Below are 19,526 nucleotides of genomic sequence, written 5' to 3'. Positions count from 1 at the left end.
AAATATATATTTGATATTAAAGCATTTAAAGCTTAAAAAACAATATACCTGATAATGAATCGTTTTTTATATCATTCAAACTCTTACATGCACAACTTTTAAATCATAATAATATACATATTTTTTAAGTATCAGATTTTTTTCTGCGAAAGAGTTATTTAACAATTATTTCACTTCACCCCTATTTTTTTACACATTTATAAAAATGAAAATATATTGATTAAGGAAAAAAAGTGTGTATGTGGATATAACAGGCATTAAATGTTTCAACAATAGCTTGTTAGCAATAGTATTTTAAATTAAAGAAATAAAATGATTCAATTTTTTACCTTAATTAACTCTTTTTATATATCTCTTAAACTCTTTTTATATACTCTTTTTATATAAAAGTTTAATATATATATTTGTTACTAAAACATTTTAAGTGAAGAAAATAAGTGATTATAAATCATTTTTCTTTTATCTCCTTTAAACACTAATGCAGAAACATGTTTAAGTTATAATAAAATATAATTACATTTGTAAGATTTTATTTTTTCCTCAAAAAAAATCTTTTTTTTATTTAATCCTTACTTTATTTCATTATCATGATTTTTCACATTTTGAAAAATGTGAATGTTGTGGATAATACTAATGAACAATCCTCCTCTCCATCCGGAATTGTGGAAACCGGTTTCATCAAGTATTTGAGAAACAACCTATTCTGATTGGCGTAAACCCGAATCACTTGTCGCTTTTTTAAAGAGAATAAAATAAAAATAAAAAATACGAGAGAGAAATCAGAAGCGCCTCGTTAAAAGATCTTTCAAGATCATCTTTTTCATCCCACTCAACCACTGAAGATCTTCGAACTTGGCGACAAGGATTTTATTCGAGTGAGTTTTTTAATCAACTATCTGAATTTTCTGTAAGGGTATTTTAAATTTCAAAATGTAGTCTAAATGCAAGAATGTAGAGTTAGTTTTCAAAATATTATTTTGTTATAATTATGCAGGTTTACATAGATAAACGTTTATTTCAATTGAGAAATATATTTAATAAAAGTAACGCAATGTACTATCGGTTTTATGAAGTTTGACCCTTTGATGCAGATGGAATACGATTGTCCCTTATAAATTTTTTTTCTCTGAAACTCTAACTGCAAGTAAAAAAAAATTTGCATTTTTAAATTATAAATAAAAACAGTCTAATAGTTACTAAAAAATATCGGAATTATAGTTGTATCGGAACTATATATCTGTATTATCGGAATTATATTTGCACTAAAATGTAAAATCCCAAAAAAGTAGTCTGAAATTTTTTTCCCATTCATATTCAAAAATTTATCATGATTTGTAAATCAAAGCAATTTCAAAGATGAATACCTGTTTATCGAAATTTTCCTATTTTTTTTTACTAACTTCTTTTATAGCTTTGTATGATTTTGTTATTTTAAACGCTTAACCCTTTGATGCAGATGGCACACTGGTGTACTTTTATATATTTTTTATTGACGCTTTAATTCCAAGCAGAAATATATTTTGATATTTTATAATTATAAAAAACATTCTAATTGTTACTAAAATGGGACTGTTCGATTATCGGAATGATATTTGTATTGAAATATAAAATTAAAAGAAACTAGTTTGAATAATTTTTTCATTCCTTTTCAAAAATTTAGCAATAGTTGATTTTGTAAATTAAATAAATTTCAATGATGAATAACTTCTTTCTCGATTAGATCTAAATAACAGAGAATAAGTGAAAATTGTAAAAATTATCTAGTAAAGGGCCGTATAAATTTTTTTAAACCTTGAACGCTGATAAAGGCCTCAGTATTTCATGCTGTATTTTGTAACCATAAATTATGAAAGTGCTAAATAAAATATTTTTCTTTTATTTTGACATAAATTAATACAAAATAATAAAAAAAAGTGTAAAAAGTATGTTCAATGAAAATTCTGCGTAGAAAGGGTAAAAGGAAAGCGTATCTTTAGTAAGTAAATTTATCTTTAAGAAAGCATAAAACTAATTATAATTTAAATTAATTAAGGAAAAAAAACTAGTGCATAGGCCATTAAAGTAGGGTTTCCTCGTGGTGAAAATTTCCGGATCAAATTATGGTAAAAAGTACCGACATTCAAGGGTTCCAGTGCTTTTAGGTAAAAACCATTTCTACCGTAAAGTTTTACGGAATAATAAAACTGATGTACCGTAATTTTTACAGTAAAATCGTGGAAAGTAGGTTTCTGTGTCTGATTTTTTAACTTAAAATATTGTTTGCGCTAGTTAATTAACATATTTGAGGTCACTCCGTCCTACCATTAAGATTGAATCCTAGAACATATAGATCCGATCATTAGATCAAAAGTCATTCGGGGAGGTCCATTTTTTCGCACACTGTACATAAGTTAATCACAATAAACTACTAATAATATGGATTTTCTGACTAGTAATTGTCTTATAGTTAATTATTACAAAGGCACGTGAAAATTAATAATATCTGTTGAAATACGTGCGTTTTTTTTATCACTGATAGAACATATGACAAATTCTTTTACTAAAAATTCTTTTAAATTTCTAAAACTTATTTACGAAATTGTGATAAATTTTTAGCTTTTTAAGAAAAAGTGTGATTCGAATAAAATATGGAACTAAATTATTATTTAATTTTAGATATAAAAAAAGAAACTTATACATAGAAAAAAATACGAAGTGAGTTATGAATATGATTTAAATTTCAATTATTATTTTAAAAATATGTACTTTTCAATTGTTTATTGCATGCATTATATACTATAAAATATTTTATAAATCACCAAAGGTTAAGAATCTTATAATACTGCTTTTCTATATACATGCTGGGCCTACTTCCCTTTTTGCACGATCTTTAATATTTATTTTATAGTTTTATTTTAATATAAGGCATTTTTAAACAATCTCTTTCCAAAGTATTTATTATAAGTATTTATTTTCAAGTTTTGAAAACTCTTATAAGCCTATTTTTAATTTTCTTTAACGTTCCTTTCACCTCTGTACGTAATTTGCATACAATTGTTAATTTGCATGCGTGCATACATATGCACAACATTTAGAAACAGTTCAAATAGTTTTAAATGTTGTATCGAGAATCATAAGGTGCCCTATATCAATAGCAAGAAGAGATTAAACGAAATGCATGAAAAGCAGTAGTTGAATTTTGATCTCTTAGGTTTGAGTGGTTTAGCTATAAAATTTTTTTATTCTTCACGGAGATTCATTATTAAAATGACAGTTGAATCTACCGTAGTTCAAATTCTCTATCTCCATAGCTCAGTGGAACTACCCTATGGTTATTAAGCAGAACTCTAAACTTTATCTGTTTTATTTAATTGTTGTATCCAAAAATATATTGTCTCTATTACTGTTTTATAAACTAAAAAAAAAGCTGTTTCATGTTTGTCCCCTTTAAGTGATTAAAGTGATTATGATACATTAACGACGCTAATGTCAGATGTTATTATTTTAAAATGATTTTATGAACTGAAACATTGCAAGATATGTAACATACTTTCCATGTTTCTGTACTTAAAATCATTTTAATCAATAAATTGCCAGCACAAGATTAACAAGATTATTCTTTAATGATTTAATCACAAAATTTTTAGCGCTAGATTAACAAGTTATTTTTAAATGATCCAGTCACTACATTTTAAAATTTAGGTTAACAAGACTATCAATTATTTTATTGCTAAATTTTAAGCTCTAAATTAACAAGGTTGTTATTATTGAATTTAATCACTACATTTTAAACACTAAATAAACAAGATTGTTTTTAAATCATTTCAAGAAGATTAAATTTAGATTTATTTATTAATTATTTTTAATTTTTCACTTGAATTTGATATTTAAGTTTTTCCTCTTGTACGAATATTTGGACGTTTTTTTCCAAGTCACTCGGATACTCAAGAAAATTTGTGAATGCAAATGTAATCCTTAATCATAATGGATAATTTAAGTATAAAAAATAAATACATGCATTTACAATAGTAACTTTATTAGGTTTAAAAAGTAAAATTATAGTAGAATTATACTTGTTAATAAAGAACGGTTAACAGAAAGTTCTAAAAAGAAAATTAGGAATGTCCAAGACTTTTTTGTGGACAATTGTCAACAATTGGACAACAACATTTTTGCTTTGTTTTAATTTCCTGTTTTCCAAAACAGCATTACAAAAACATTTTCTATTTTATTATAAATTATGTTAATTTTCAGAAAAGATTCTACATTATCTCCTTTTTGAAGCAAAATTTTGTAAATTGCGTTGCTTTTTATCATGTTTTAAGCAGCATTTTATCTTCTAAGATCGGTCATAAGAGTGTATTTAAACTTTTTTAAAATAACAATATTTTGATATCTATTACTTCTATTTTTAGATTTATATGCTTTACGTTATTTACAAATAATACAAAATTATTTAAAATCATAAAAAAATTAATGTTTAAATTATTGTTATGAGTTTATGAAAATTGTGTGCTTTAATTGTTTTAAATATAGATGTAGGTTGAACATGCTGTATTTTATCAATAAACTGGGAAAATTATAACAATATTTTCGTTGTATTTTAATTTTCCTGGTTTCTGAAGTAGTATTATTATAATATTTACCGTTTATAGATAAATTATTTCAAATATCTGAAAATGTGCTATATTACAACTTAAAAACAAAAACGTAGAAATTTTTCTCTATTACGTTTCATAATTTGTGGTCGATCGTAAAAGAGTTTCAAATTTTTTTTAATAACCTTATTTTGATATTTAGTTTTTCATTTTCAGATTTATATGCTTTAACCTTAGTGTAGTTAAATAAAATACATTCTTTAAAAAAAAAACGTAAATTTTTTTTAGAGATGCATTTATGCACATTAAGAATATATGAATAATGTATAATTTTATCTTTCTAAAAACAGATGTTAGTCGAATTATTTCACGCTACATTTAATAGATAAAAAATAAAAACGTGTTTTATACTAATCCAATGCGTTGTTTCGCATTAGTTTTAAACACTGCTGCGTTTTACATTCCCGACTTCCAAAAGTATGCCACTTGAACTGCGTTAAACACGTTCCAAGTTTTAATTGCTTAAAATACACGCCAATTTTTTCTAATTAAAACCCTAGAAGAATAGTTCTTGAAGGTAAACTCGATCACAATTTAAGCATTACACGACAACAGTTTTGGTGTCTAATATATTTCCTTGTAAAATCAAAAATTACAATAATGTTTATTTTAAAAAAATTGTTTGACATTTTGGACAATTGGTGTATTTATTTCAGAACATGAGCAAAGAATCAATAAAAGTTTTATAACCACAGAAACTAGCAGTTTTTTTCACATTTATAATCTTATTATTTTAAACGCTTCGTATAAACTCCGATTTACCATAAATTACCTATTCATACGTAAATTTTCGACAGCTAAATTTTCAAAATTTATAGCTAAAAATCTTTTTCAATTATTTCAACTGTATTTACTGTAATATTTAAAAAAAAAAAAAAAACAAATTACATTTGTATTAAAATGTTTCAAAGATATATTCAATATTCTATTAAAATCCTACCATATATATACAATTTTATGGGCAAATATAAAATTTCATGTTTTTTTTTCGGTGGAATAAAATTATTTTTAATCTCTAAGTTTAAAATTAATTTTACTTTATTTATAGATTAACTTCATAAAGACTATATTTGAAATTGAAGTAAGATGTTTTTATGAAAATATTTCAAAAAAGTTTTACACTCTACCGCAATTGTATATTACAGAGGGATTTTAATTCAAATACAATTTTAAAAGCAAATTTAAAATGTGACACGTTTTAAGCAGAATAAAATTATTTTTGATGTGATAAATGTACATTATTTTTGGGCTATTTATGATCAAATTTAAAGAAAAAATTCAACCAAACTAAAATTATTTTAAAGCTTTGCAGAAAGTTTTGAATTCTACTTATATCTTACACTGTCACAATTATCCATACAAATAATTTTTAGCAAAAATAGTAAATAGAATTTCTTACATTTTTTGGTTGAGTGTGTTTAGTTTTTAAACATTGATGTGAGTTTGAATTTAGAAAAAAGAATACCTTACCGACAGTTAATTTAAAGTGATTTGAATACTTTGTTTCATCTCGAACAATAACAAATTACTATTTTGTTCTGTGACAATAAACTAAGTGTTTATAAGGTTATTGTTTTCAGAAATTTGAAGGGAAGGTTATTGTATGCAGTAACAATACCAAAATTGTTCGGCGAAGAGAATTTTCATTTTTATACAGTGATATTGTTGATTTTTTTTATCCCTTATTTGAAAATCTATTGTAAATAATACCACGACAAACTTATATAAATTACCCATAAATGTTTACAAACAGAAACATAAAAAATTGTTTTGTTTTTCTGTTATGCTTAAGCTATGATTTCACCCCGAAAGCTGTATCGTAATAACAGCTCAAACCAATTGTTAAACAATTTTGAGCTGTACTTTTATATTCTTATATTTATATGCCATTACGATTACATAGTTACAGGATTGCATTTTTCCTTATATCATGTAAAATAATACTTATCAGAAGTGCAGTATGCATCATTATTTGTATGCATCTGTATGAATTCCTAGAAAGATGCATAATTTGTACTCTTAAATATGATGTTGCCTAAATTATACAACATATAAAAAAAGTTTGAAAACTGTCAAATATCTCGAGAGATATGCATCGGACCGAAAAGTGATAATAGATGAATTCCATATTTTTTTAAAAGCTATCCCATGATAACAAACTCTATTCCTTTGAAATCTTAAGTATCAACCCCTATTTTTATTGCATATTCGGATTCTCCAGCAAAAAGTAACCTTATTTGACTTATAGGTTTAAGCATTTTGCTTTACAGATGTATGAGTCAATATTCTCTTCAAACTTTTCCCATGTAAGCCCTTCGGATAAAACCCCTCGGAAGAGAGTCAATTACATTGAAAGTCCAGTTTTATAGCATTTTTGGATATAGTTTTTTTCCTAATAAAAAGCTGTCGAAATTTATAAAGATGAGGAAGGTCTAGTGAGTATGGAGCATGACGTAAAAGTTTTAATTCCTGCAATTTTGCCATTGTCCTTTGTGCAGTGAGTGGTTTAGCAGTAACATGCAATAAGACAGGAAACGATTTGTTGAACAATTTAGACTATTTTTCGATTAAGTTTTTGCACCATTTAATTTAGTTAATTGAAATATTTTTTATTTTGACCGATGAACCAGGTTTCATAAATTATAATCTCACTTGAGCATCAAGCACTCACTATTATCTTCTTTCGCTAAATATTGCACCTTGGAGAGTGTTTTAGTAATTCATTCTTATTCAATCAACACGAAAGTCAACTTAAACTATTAATGTTTTGCATGATCTGCGATGCCGTAGTTCCATGTAGAGAATTCCTTTATTTATTTTAGTGCAAATTTCCAACAATTCTCTTTTCAATTATATGAGCTTCTTTAAATAAATATTTCTAGTAATTTTAAAGCTTACGATGGTTTTTTCAAATAGGTTAGATATTTAACTCTTCAAAGAAAAATAACAGTCAAATATTAAACCAGTGTTAAATAATAAGCTGCTAATGTTGACACATCCAACCTCATTAGCGACCTGATAGAGGCTTTATTTAATGTAGCTATGTATTACTTTTGGTTAGGAATGTTTTTTTCTCTCTATGATAGATAGAAGTTAATAATAAAATAATTTTGCTGCCATTTTTTTTATATATTTCAAAATAAATAAGTAAATAAAAATAAAATAAAGAAATCCGAAAAACTTAACTGCCAGCGAATCGAATTTTTTAGGAAAAAAAGCTTCAAAAGCATTAATCTTAGCATTAATACTATTTAATGTTCTGTTTGTTTAGGTTTCTATACAGAAATGTATTTCTTTTAATGAGAAATACTAATTGGGCAAAGAATCAATATTTTTCGATTTATGTATACACAATATTAGTTACTTACTCTTACTTAGTTTTAAACTGATTGGATGTTATTCAACTTATTTCAATAAAAACTATTCAAGTTTATTAATATTTGTACTGTAGTTTCAGAATTAGTGAATAAAGTGAAAGGGTTACGACTATCTTATGATGAAAAGATAAGTATATTTCATTAAGCATCAAATTTAAATATTATTATTCAATATTATTTTTTCAATGCAAATTGGAGCTTCCAACCTTTTTGTGCCTAACAACACATCTAGATTATTAGTCAGCCAATGGGTCCAATTTATTTTTTCAATGTGAATTTACAGCTGGTTTTCTCATTACATTTTATTTGAAAGTGAAATGTTTTTATCGTGATCGAAAGTGATCGGCCGGCGTAATGGTGTGTGTGTGCAAAGGGTTGGTGCAACGTAGATACATTAAAAAATTATAAACTTTATAAGTTCTTAGTAGTACATCAGGTTTATTAAAAATTATAAACTTTATAAGCTCTAAGTTTTACATCAGGTACATTGGAAATTATAAACTTTCTAAGATCTTGAAATAAAAAATATGAAACAAGTTTGGTAATAATTATTTACGAAAAAAATTGTTAAATAATTCGAAACAGCCTTCTTAATGTGAACACCCCTTATGTCGACCCAAAAATGACAATAAGCTATTAAAGAAATAGAATAGCCAACGATTAATCTTTGTCAGATTTGATTTTAAGTTCATTAGTCTCCATTCAAAAAAGGTCACTATTGTCTTGTATCAAAGTTATAATTCAAAATGACATAAAATTCAAAAATTTTTCCTCAATAAAAAAATAAAACAGCTTTAACACTGCTATTACCGCAATTCTTCAAACAGTTCCTCTTGTCGTAAAGGATTACAAAAACGCAACATTTCCTTTTTCGCCATTTGTATGTTCTTTTTTGGCGACAAAAGAGAATTTTCCGGATATGATTCTTGTTAAAATGTATCAAGTTAAACTGTATCTGCTTTAGGATATTCAGAATTGATGAACATTTAATTACGTTGTCATTACGTGTGTGGTTTGCGTTGATTGATTGATTACTTTAACGCTTGAATGAATTTAAAATGATCCACGTTTGAGACAAATTAAAGTGGATGTTTTTAAATACAGTTAAAGTTTTGAATAAAAGATAAAAGATTTTAAAAGTAAGTTTTTTTTAAAGTTTTTTTTAAAAAGCAGTTGATATTCAAGTTATGTAGCTTGATGTATTTAGCTTATTATATATTGTAATACTACACTGCTTTATTGCTTATAGTATTTTGTTAAATGCTATTAGTTAGAGTCACATATTTTCATGATTAGCGAAACATAGTTACTGTTTTACAGAATCCATTTTATTAGCATTACTTAGCGTTATATTTTGTTTGCAATATTTATTATTTAGAAAATAGTAAACTTCATTTAAATATATTTATTTTCTAATTTGATTGACCTTGAATACATAGTATGTTTTTTGTTTAAATAAAATTTTAATCTAATTTTAATTTTAAATGAACTTAACAGAGAGTTTCTACTCTAATATTCCTCTTGAAATTCGATCTTAAAATCCAATGGGAAAAATTACAAAAATGGTGCGAAAAGTGTATAGAAAATGCTAATTGTTTGTTTAGATCATAAAAATTAGTAAGAAATTTTCCAGAGTTATTCTGAAGTAGTATATTTTAATAATAATTGTATATTTTAACAAATTTACGATTGTATTTTGATTTAAAAAGCATCGCAAATTAATTTTCTTTTTAATTAAACTAAATTCTTTTCGGATTTTAAAAATATTTCTAATAAAAAATGGAATAAAATTACAAATAAAAAAAAATCTCGACATTACTAAAATATATTTTACTTTAACTAGATAAAATATATTTGCAGGTATAAGTGTAGGTTTCTTTGAAAATGTCATAAAAGATGTCATGGAACATTAAAACGCAAAGCAAATAATTAGTTTTAAGAAATATCGAAGAAAAGAAAATTATAAATTCTATCTGACATAATCAGATAAGCCTAGTATTATATTTATCATTGCAAGAACTGTTCCTGCATTAAAAGAAGCTTTCCTTTCTTTGGAGCTTGCTGCTAGGGATATGGGACTAATCATCAATACCGATAAGACCAAATACATGCCTGTACTTGCTAAATTAAATTCTAGTGAATCCTATCTGGAGATTGGTTCCCACAGGTTTCAGACTGTTCAGAATTTTACTTACCTTGGTTCAATTGTTACTGCCGACAATAACATAGACAATGAGATTCGGAGTCGTCTAATTTGTTCAAATAAGGCTTTTTATGGTTTAAAACGTTTTTTCAAATCATCTCTTTTATCAAAAAATACAAAACTTTTACTCTATAAAACATTAATTAGGCCAATACTTACCTATGGCTCTGAGACCTGGAACCTAACTCTAGCTGGTGAAAATAAAATTGCCATTTTTGAGAGAAAAGTTTTGAGGGCCATCCTTGGTGGGATAAAAATAAATAATTCCTGGAGAAGACGATATAATACTGAACTGTATAAAATCTACAGAGAGCCAGATATTGTGAAATTCATTAAAATAAATCGAATGAACTGGACAGCTCACATTTTCAGAGGGAATGATGACTCAAATTTAAAGAAAATCCTATTACACAAACCCCTAACGAACAGGAAAAGAGGTAGACCCAGGCTGAGATGGCTGGATTTAGTTGAGACTGATTTCCTTACTCTAAAGGAGAAAAACTGGCGAACAAGTGTCAAAAGTAGAGAGAAGTGGATTCGAATTCAAAGGAAGGCACTGGCCCACCCTGGGCTGTCTAGCCAGATATGATGATGATGAGTATTATATTTAAAGCATATGTAACAAATAATATTAATACTTGTATACCATTATCCATTTTTATATTACCTATTATATTCACGTTAACTATATATATATACTTATATTTGAGGCATTGTCATCTGTTTAATCAGAAAAAAAGGAAATAAACACGTTTTTATTAAAATAAAAAAGTAACAATAGAAATAATCTTTTCTATTCAGCTAAAGGCACACATTGAATAATTTGTTTAGTGGGGTTATTTCATTTTATTGCTTTTTCAAATGTTTCAAAAGTTAAGTCCTTGCAATTACAATAAAAGGCTCATTATAATAACCATCAAGTGCAATTCAACTTTGAACATTATTAACGATTTGGTAAAAAAAAATTTTTTTCGGTGTATTTTATTGAATAATGAGTGGTGAAATAATTAGTATTTAGTTTAAGCACATTATTAGGTATAAACTAAGTCTGTTTAAGACGATTCAACACTTCTTAAACTGTATTTCATGATTTTTAATAGTCATTTTGTCGTGTGATTTTTTTTTTCGAAACGCGAATGAAATATTGTTAAAACTGCTTCTTCTACTTCATTTCGGTGTGTTACGGACTTCGTCAACAATTTTATTTGAATTAACCTTTTAACTTACTGGAAAAATGATATATTTGTTTCCCAAGCAGATTTCCAGGATTAGTTTCCGGGCGTTAACAGTGTACTGTCGTATTCTTTTTATTTCATGATGTATTTCGATTTGATTGTGCAATCGATATGCTGCATTAAGTCGAATGCTTTTGACGAAATTCATATCCTCAAACAGGTGAAGATAGTAATTTCCACAATTTGTCGTAATTTTTTATTCGGAACATTTATCGGGAAATGCTTTCATCAAAAAGGAAGAAAATTTCATGAATTTTGAGTTTCATGTTTTGCAATACAGGTTATTTCTGCTTGAAATGTACAGATACATTGCATATTTACGTACTTTATTTTCTAAAATTTATATCAGGTATTGTAACAATTATTAATTCAATTATGTATTAATTATTTGATTAAATTTAGATCATGGAACAACTAGCATTAATTTCCAGATTAATTTAGTTTGAAATGTAGGGATATATCCACTTAAGCACATACTTTAATTTGTAAAACATAAGTCAATTATTGGAGCAGTTATCAATTTAATTATCAAATCAATCATTTAATTAAAGCACTTATGGTGGAACAATAAGCATTTACTTAAGCAGATTGTTTCAGGTGGAAACTTGTGGATGAGTCGTGTGATCATCTATATTTATTTTGAGAAACTTATTATTATTATATGCTTTATCAATTGAATTAAAAAATTAATCATTTAACAAAAAAAAAAAAAAAGGATGGTGAAGCAATCAGCATTTATTTTTACAAATTATTTTAGTTGGAAGCACATAAATGCCGCGTAATCGCATATTTTATTTTGTGAAACTTGTCTGAGTAACATCAAAAAATGGTTTTTTAGAATTGCATAACTTAAAAAATTAATGCAAACAGCGAAAAATCAATAACCTTAATACATTCATATAAAAATAAATCTATTCAAAATATAACCTTCGTGTCGTCAAAAATATCTTATTAAAATAATTAAATATTTAAAAATTTTAATAAAACTTCATTTAATTTATTTAAATATTGTTATTAAAAAGTTTTTCCTTGTTGAAAGATAAGTAAAGAAAAAAGTAAACTCAGTTTCGACAGAACCAATCACAACGTTCAGAAAGTGCCGATAAACCAACTTTCAATTTCGAATTTCGATTGAATCAAACATTTCCAATGTGTACATTTTTATTCATTTTGATGGCATCACTTTTCAAGGACGTTTGAAAAAGAAAGGAAACCTTAACCTCATAACCTCCTTCATGGTAGGAGTTAAGGAAAACCTGAAAATCGGAAGATGAGGAAAGTTTCAAGGAAGTACAAAACCTCAAGATGAGCTCTTTCCATAAAAGTGAAATGTTTTCTATTTTTAGCATTGTTCTAATTCTGTATACCTTTTAAGACAATAGTGAGACTATTTAATCTTTACCAAATTTTAAATTACACAGAAAATTGTATTCTTAGTTACGATATCTTTATTTACATGCTTTCGCGTGTAGGAAGTGAATTGTTTTTTTGTTGATACGGAACCCTAAATGGAAGCGTTGCTATGGAAGCAAAGGGGAGAAAAATAAAGATTCCAGTAAAAAAAATTACTTTGATTCATAATTTGACCATAGTTAGAATGTTTGCATCACTCTTGTAATTAACTTCTATTACCATCGAAAACTCTCCTTTCACGTTTCTCAAAAGCTATATTATATTATCTCGCTATATATTTTTTTTTTTTTAAATTTGACAAAATAGTTATTATTTTCTTTTCAGTTCATTTGAAGAACGTAGTTTTAAATTTTTTAAAATTGTTTTATAATTTATATCTTGAATTCATTTAATGAATTTTTTAATATTTTATTTCATTATGATATGTGTGACTAATTTTAAGCCCATAAAAATTTATTCTGGATTTATTTATGTTAAAAGAAATGTAATAGAATACCTACTTATATGCCTACATTAACTTAAAAACTTTGCTCTTATCTTAAAATGGGAGCGGAATGTTTTTATCTTGTTATTTAGCTCGTTGTTTAATAAAATTTTTAAATGTAAATTTTATTTAATTAACGATAGGTGATTCAAAATTCTCCTTTCCTACATTATGCAGTTAAATAGTTAAAAAACAAACAATTAATTTATTAATTATAAGTTTTTTTTTATAAGCGACGTGTTTCTTAAATTTACATTGTTTATATTCTGCAGAATTGTTATTAAAACAATGTCTTGCATTTCAAAAATAAAATAAAAGAGTTAAAATAAAAGAGTTTTCAAATTCAATAAAACACTAACTTAATTCTAAATATTTTATAAATTTTTTATACGATTTAAATGTGAATTGAGGATATTCAGACTGTCGATTACAAAATTTGTAGAGTTTAGAAAGCTCTGCTTACTCTATAAAAGAGCCTAAATCAATGATTTATTGTTTAGAAATAGTTTAATGCTTTATAATAGCAGTTAACTTACAGAAATACCAACAAGCTCACTTTTGCAGACTTCATCATAGTTTTACAAAAAAATACTAAATTTAAGATCGACAAAACATATTTTATTGTATTTTTGCTAACAGTGGTGGTCAATTTAGAGATATACCAAACCTAGGGGTAATCTCAACGCAGTATTTTTGTATACAGTAGTCCACTTTAAAAGATAACGAAATTATAGTAATTTTAAGAGTTTTCACTATATTTTTACATACCGTGGTCAACCGAAAAAAAAAAACAAGCTTATGGTTAACCTTACAGGTTTCACTGTATTCTTACATACAGTGGTTAACCTAGAAATATACCAACAACCTTATGGTCAACTGAACAGGTTTCCCTTGTATTTTTACAAGCAGTGGTAAGTTTACTACTACTTCTGGTTAACTAAACTGGTTTCACACTATATTTATAACACAAAATTCATCGTAGTTACATATGGAGAATTTCGATGTTTTAATTTTTTTTCAAAGTATGGTTCTATATTAGTATACGTTCAGTTTCAGTTCCTGAAACGAAAATTATAAGCTTTGAAAATGAGAGAATAAACTAGATTCAAATTAAATTAATGAAGTCTTTTATAATTGCATTATACTCGATTTAAAAGTAAATGTGGTTTAAGATTATAAAATTGAATAGTTTTTTTTCCATCTGAAGTTAAAGCTCAAAATAAGTGAATTTTCGCACTAGCAGTTTTTCCTAAATACCTTCACCTTTGACCGCGTTTTGGCGACATTCAAGGTTATCTTTTGAGACATCTCGAAATTTGAGCCAAGTTGTTAGGCAAGAAAGATGCATCACTATATTGCCCATGCTGAGTACTTTAAATCAAGTGTATAATGAGATGTCCCTTTGTAAGCGCAATAAGATCAACAACAGCGGTCTCTTGTAGAAAATGACAAACATGAGTTGTGTCAAAATCTCTTATTAAACTTTGTTTCTACAATTCCTTTTACTTCTGAAATTAGAAGGCCATATGCTTTTGAGTTCTCTTATTATAGTTAATTTTTCTTAACAAAATGTTCCAAGAGCCAAATTAAGTCGTTATTTAATATCTTCAGCTAAACTTAATACTGATTAATGAAACTGGTTTGTTTTTAAAAATTAATTAGTAACTATAGCTATTAAAAAGAGAGAACACTTTTGAGATATCTTTGCTATAGATAGTTCAATACCTTAAACAAAATCGAGTTGTTTTGTCTTAATCATTTTTAATCATATTTAAATTACATTACAATCATAGAACGGGTTTATTTGTGAAAATTTAGTAATTGCTGAATATAAATAAAATTTCAGAAATATCTGTCCTTTAATAAATTGAGGAGGGGGCAACACGCTCTGCTAACTTCGCAATCATCTTTATTTCTTGCTGTAAAACAGATATATTGAAAAACAAAATTTAATCCAGTTATTGACGTCAGACTCTTTTTTTGTAATTTTAAACTCAACGTAGAAAATATTCATTGCCAACGAAATTAAGTGAATTTCGAGGAGTACTTTACAATCAAAACATTCTTAGTGCAAATGGGTATTGTGTATAATCATCTCTAATCTCCTGTATTAGACGATTTCAGTAATAGTATTTTATAACTGGAACCACAGTCTTATTCCAGTCTAACTTCACATGACAAGAATCGCAGTTTAAAAAACATGATTCATGTCTTGGTTGCTTGATTAGCAACCATTTTTATAAGGATTAATATCTAGATCGACACTCAGCCTTCAATTTAAAAAAAAATCTTTCATATTTGTCACATCCCTAATGGAATTTTGAATACAATTCTAATGACAGTTTAATATATGGATACTTGTTTCTGAAATGTTTCGACAAACAACTTCTTTTCGAAACTTTTGGAACACCTTCCCATTAAAAGGAGTAACAAATCATGAAATATTTCCATCTTTTCCCAACGGCAACAGGATTATAACCTTTAAAAAAAATTTTGTCAATAGCTTGGTTTCATGCAAGCTATTTCTTAAAAATTTATTTTGACACAAATTTCTGTTTTAATTTAAAGTACAGATGGGTTCCTTAAGGAAATTTAATACTATTATCGAAAATAGAGTATGTACTGTTTTATCTACCTCCACTATATAATATTTCCACTTCACGAAAAAAAATCCTCCACTTTTAACATATTTGAGTCAGTTGAAACATAATTTGTGAGCGAAATTGATAAACAGTTTATTTTTCTTGCTGGTTTCGTAATTACAATAAATATTTCGAAAGCAACAGCACATAAATTGACTTATCTGTGAAAGCAAAAAAATGAAATATGTCAATTTCTCGATTAAACCCTTCTCGTTTTTACTATTTACTCTAAATATTTAATTATTTTGCGAATTTTTATTCTCGAAATAATTATTTTGATAACAAGTAAATACTTTTTGTCTGAACAAACGCAATTACGGTAAGCGAAAATTTAATAGAAACCTATTCCTTTATTAGTTTTACTTTTAACTTTAAGGAAGAGTAAGTTTATTAAATTAAATTTTGAGAGATAAATAAACTTGTTCACTTCAGCAAAAGGTATTGGCCATTATTTTGAAAGCAAAAAAAGTGAGAATTAATTCGAGAAAAAACTCTTAAAATTGTAACAATTTTCAAAAAAATTAGAATTCAGAAAATAAAAATCAGTTATTATTTCACGAATCAAAATAGTCCTTCCCGTAAGTTAAATTTCTATTCGGTAGACGCTGTATCTTTAGTTTGTAAGATATCTCGTACAAGTTTACTTTACAAATGTCCAATACAATTTCGAGGTTTGATTTTTATTTTTTGGTACGCAAATTTATTTATTGAACATCTCCAGCGTTTAAAATTACCGGTGCTCGTAGAAAACACATCTAATCAACGATATATGATTGCTTTCAACTGAATAGATATCACTTATCAAGCTATTTTGCAACTTAAGTTGAAAAGGCGTCCCATTTCAAAGTTTATGACTACCGATGTTCAACTCCGTAGTCTTGTAATTTTTAACCCAATCCAGAAGACAATGGAAGTCCCGGATCAAGTATTGGGAGAAATTTGCCTTCACGGAGGACATTTTGATGGAACTAACCCACATTTCCGTTACATGGAGAGGAAAGCCACGAACACTCCCCGCAGTTAACCTGAAGGCAAGATGACTCTATCCCATGATCACTGAGGATATTTTACGTCAGAACTGTGGTCGATGCAAGCCGGGTGCGGAATTTCTATCGACCAGCCATCCCTTGGATTCGAACCCGGTTCACCTCATTGAAAGCGGAACGCTCCATCCCCTGAGCCACCACTGCTCTTCTCAAGCTATTGTTGAACTTGAACTGTATTTTTATCCATAAAATTCTTAGGATTGTATTTCTAGTGATTGATGTCTGTAGTAACCCCGCCGACAAATAATTCTAACCGCCGATTCCGTCGATAGCCGCCGATAACCGTCTAACCACCGATAAATAATTGTTTTCGATAGAATTCGAAGATATTTATCGAGCCTTAGCTCAGCTTGAAAGGTACCTTTTCCATAAAAATTGTGTTTTTTAGCTAACCACCAATAAGAGATTGCTTTCGATAGAACAAATAACACTTATCAAGGTTCTGCTGAGCTTGAAAGGTATTTTTATATATAAAAATCATTAAGAAGTTTTTAATGATTGATGTCAGTGGAAAATTCAGCTAGCCATCAATAAATGACGACATCAACGAAGCAGATATTACTTATAAAGGCATTGTTGAGCTTGGACAGTATTTTTATACCTATAAATCTTTAAGATTGTGATTTTAATATTGATAGAATTGTAAGCTTTGAATAGATTCATTGTAGGGATGTATTTCTCCTGAAAACACTTAACTTTTGCATGAACTAACTTTTCATTGTGTCCAACTTAAAATTTAAAGACTACACGTTGTTTGTTGAAAAACCCGGTCGTTAGGACACATGTTTGAAAACTAGAAATCCAAAAGGAATTGATTTGTTGTATTACGTCATTAGAAAGGGTCACTGACTTTCGCAAAAAAAGAAGAATAAAAAAAGAAAGTGACAGCCATGTTATAAGTGGCGCCAAGAAAAGAAAGAAATCAATCTGGATGGGCCCAGAAGGTAATAAAATTAGATCAAGTTTAGAAGACTCATCTGCTTAGCTACCTGCTTGACCTCTTAATGACCTCCGTCAGCAAGTCTCGAATATTGACCTTGTTGCTATTATGCTGATGTTGGGAATTTCCAAAAGAAAGCCCTATGGCCTGATACCAGGCACTGGCTGGCAAGGCTTTCGAGAAAGTGACGTTAAAAGAAAATAATATTTTTTTTTATAATTGATGAACACATGATTAATTTTCATACCGGAATTTGTTTACTTGGATAGGAAATTTTATTTCCTTTTTAGATCATCGAACTAAAGTCCGTCTTTATGTATAATGATGTAATAATAATTGAATTTATTCTGAATATGTGTATTTTATGATAAAAATAGCATGTTTATTTTCCAACAAAATATATTATATAATTATATTTTCTAACAAAAGTAGACCATTTGTGCATTTCTAACAATAGTTTATATGTGTATATTTCCTAACAAAAGTAACTTATGTTTATTTATCAACAAAAGTAGATTAGACGTGTACTTTCCAAACAAATAGCTTATATGTGTATTTTCCTGCTAAGGTAGATTCCAAACAAAAGGAGCTCATTTGTGCATTTCTCAACAAAAGTAAATTTTAATATAATATAACTAGACAAATAAATACTAAGATTATATAATATAAAAAAAAATAGATAAATCAATTAAATGATTCGAAAACATGATACGCTCAACCATGCATCAATTAGTATGCGTTAAAAAATATTTTACTTCTTTTTTTTATAAATTTTTTTAGTTTTATGTTTTTTAGTGGGATTTTATCCTTTATTTTTATTTAATTCTCTTTATTTAGTCACTGAGTGTGCTGTTGCTAAGTTTGGCATTTGCCTAACATCTGTATTAATAATATAGTAATATATTAGCCTCAAATATTCTCGTGAACCTCGGGCTCGGGCCATAAAGTTTAGTTTGAAAGGTCTCAATTGTAGGCTATTATCGGTTTTAATTTGGTAGCTCTTTGTATGTTAACTTTATGTAATTTGTGAACCAATTCTAATTTTGAATTTTGTCCATTTTGAGATACTGAGCATTAAACAGAGTATGTTTTCAAAAGCTATGCATGTTGACTTGCGCTTTTGTTCTCAAAAAAGTAACAGAAAACCAAATGATTTGGTACCCTTACAAAATAATGAGTTTTGAGGTTGACAGATGTAAAAAAAATACACCTGAGGTAGTATTTTTTTACATCTGTCAAGCTGTAGCTATGTTTTGTACCATAAATAGCCTCATTAATACACCCCAATTTCAACCCCATTTACACTTCACAAAATCAACCTTATATATAATTTAGAAATAATTTTAGTTTAGATCGGGTGAATTTATTCACACCTCAAATAAACGTATTTTTTTTAAAGTGTAGCAAAAATAATCTGTACACTTCAAAAACAACTTTCCTAAGCTGGTTGCTCCAAAGCAGATTTCTATCAAACTCAAAATAATCTCAAGTGTGAATAAAACAACATCATAGACATTGAGAGATTGATCTTTTGATGTTTGTTTTAGAA

The 19,526-nt window shown here is 27.2% G+C and overlaps 1 protein-coding gene across 2 annotated transcripts in view; it reads left to right on the top strand.

Annotated features, from left to right (window-relative positions):
- Positions 1–732: 732 nt before the first annotated feature.
- LOC107441339 (hemocyte protein-glutamine gamma-glutamyltransferase) overlaps positions 733–19,526 on the top strand; it is a 64,118-nt gene continuing 45,324 nt past the window's right edge. The window contains exon 1 of one of the 2 annotated variants that reach the window (XM_016054565.5): positions 733–875. The gene's annotated coding sequence lies outside the window, so the exon portion shown is untranslated. Of the gene's footprint in view, positions 876–9,018; positions 9,154–19,526 lie in introns of those variants that run through there. The other variant, XM_087161420.1, reaches the window with a different exon arrangement.

The sequence above is a fragment of the Parasteatoda tepidariorum genome, chromosome 4, assembly GCF_982258835.1.
Source record: "Parasteatoda tepidariorum strain Cologne lab strain chromosome 4, Ptep-v5.0, whole genome shotgun sequence".
NCBI classification, from domain to species: domain Eukaryota; kingdom Metazoa; phylum Arthropoda; class Arachnida; order Araneae; family Theridiidae; genus Parasteatoda; species Parasteatoda tepidariorum.
The sequence above is the reverse complement of the archived record's forward strand: the minus strand, read 5'-3'. Positions and strand labels throughout refer to the sequence as shown.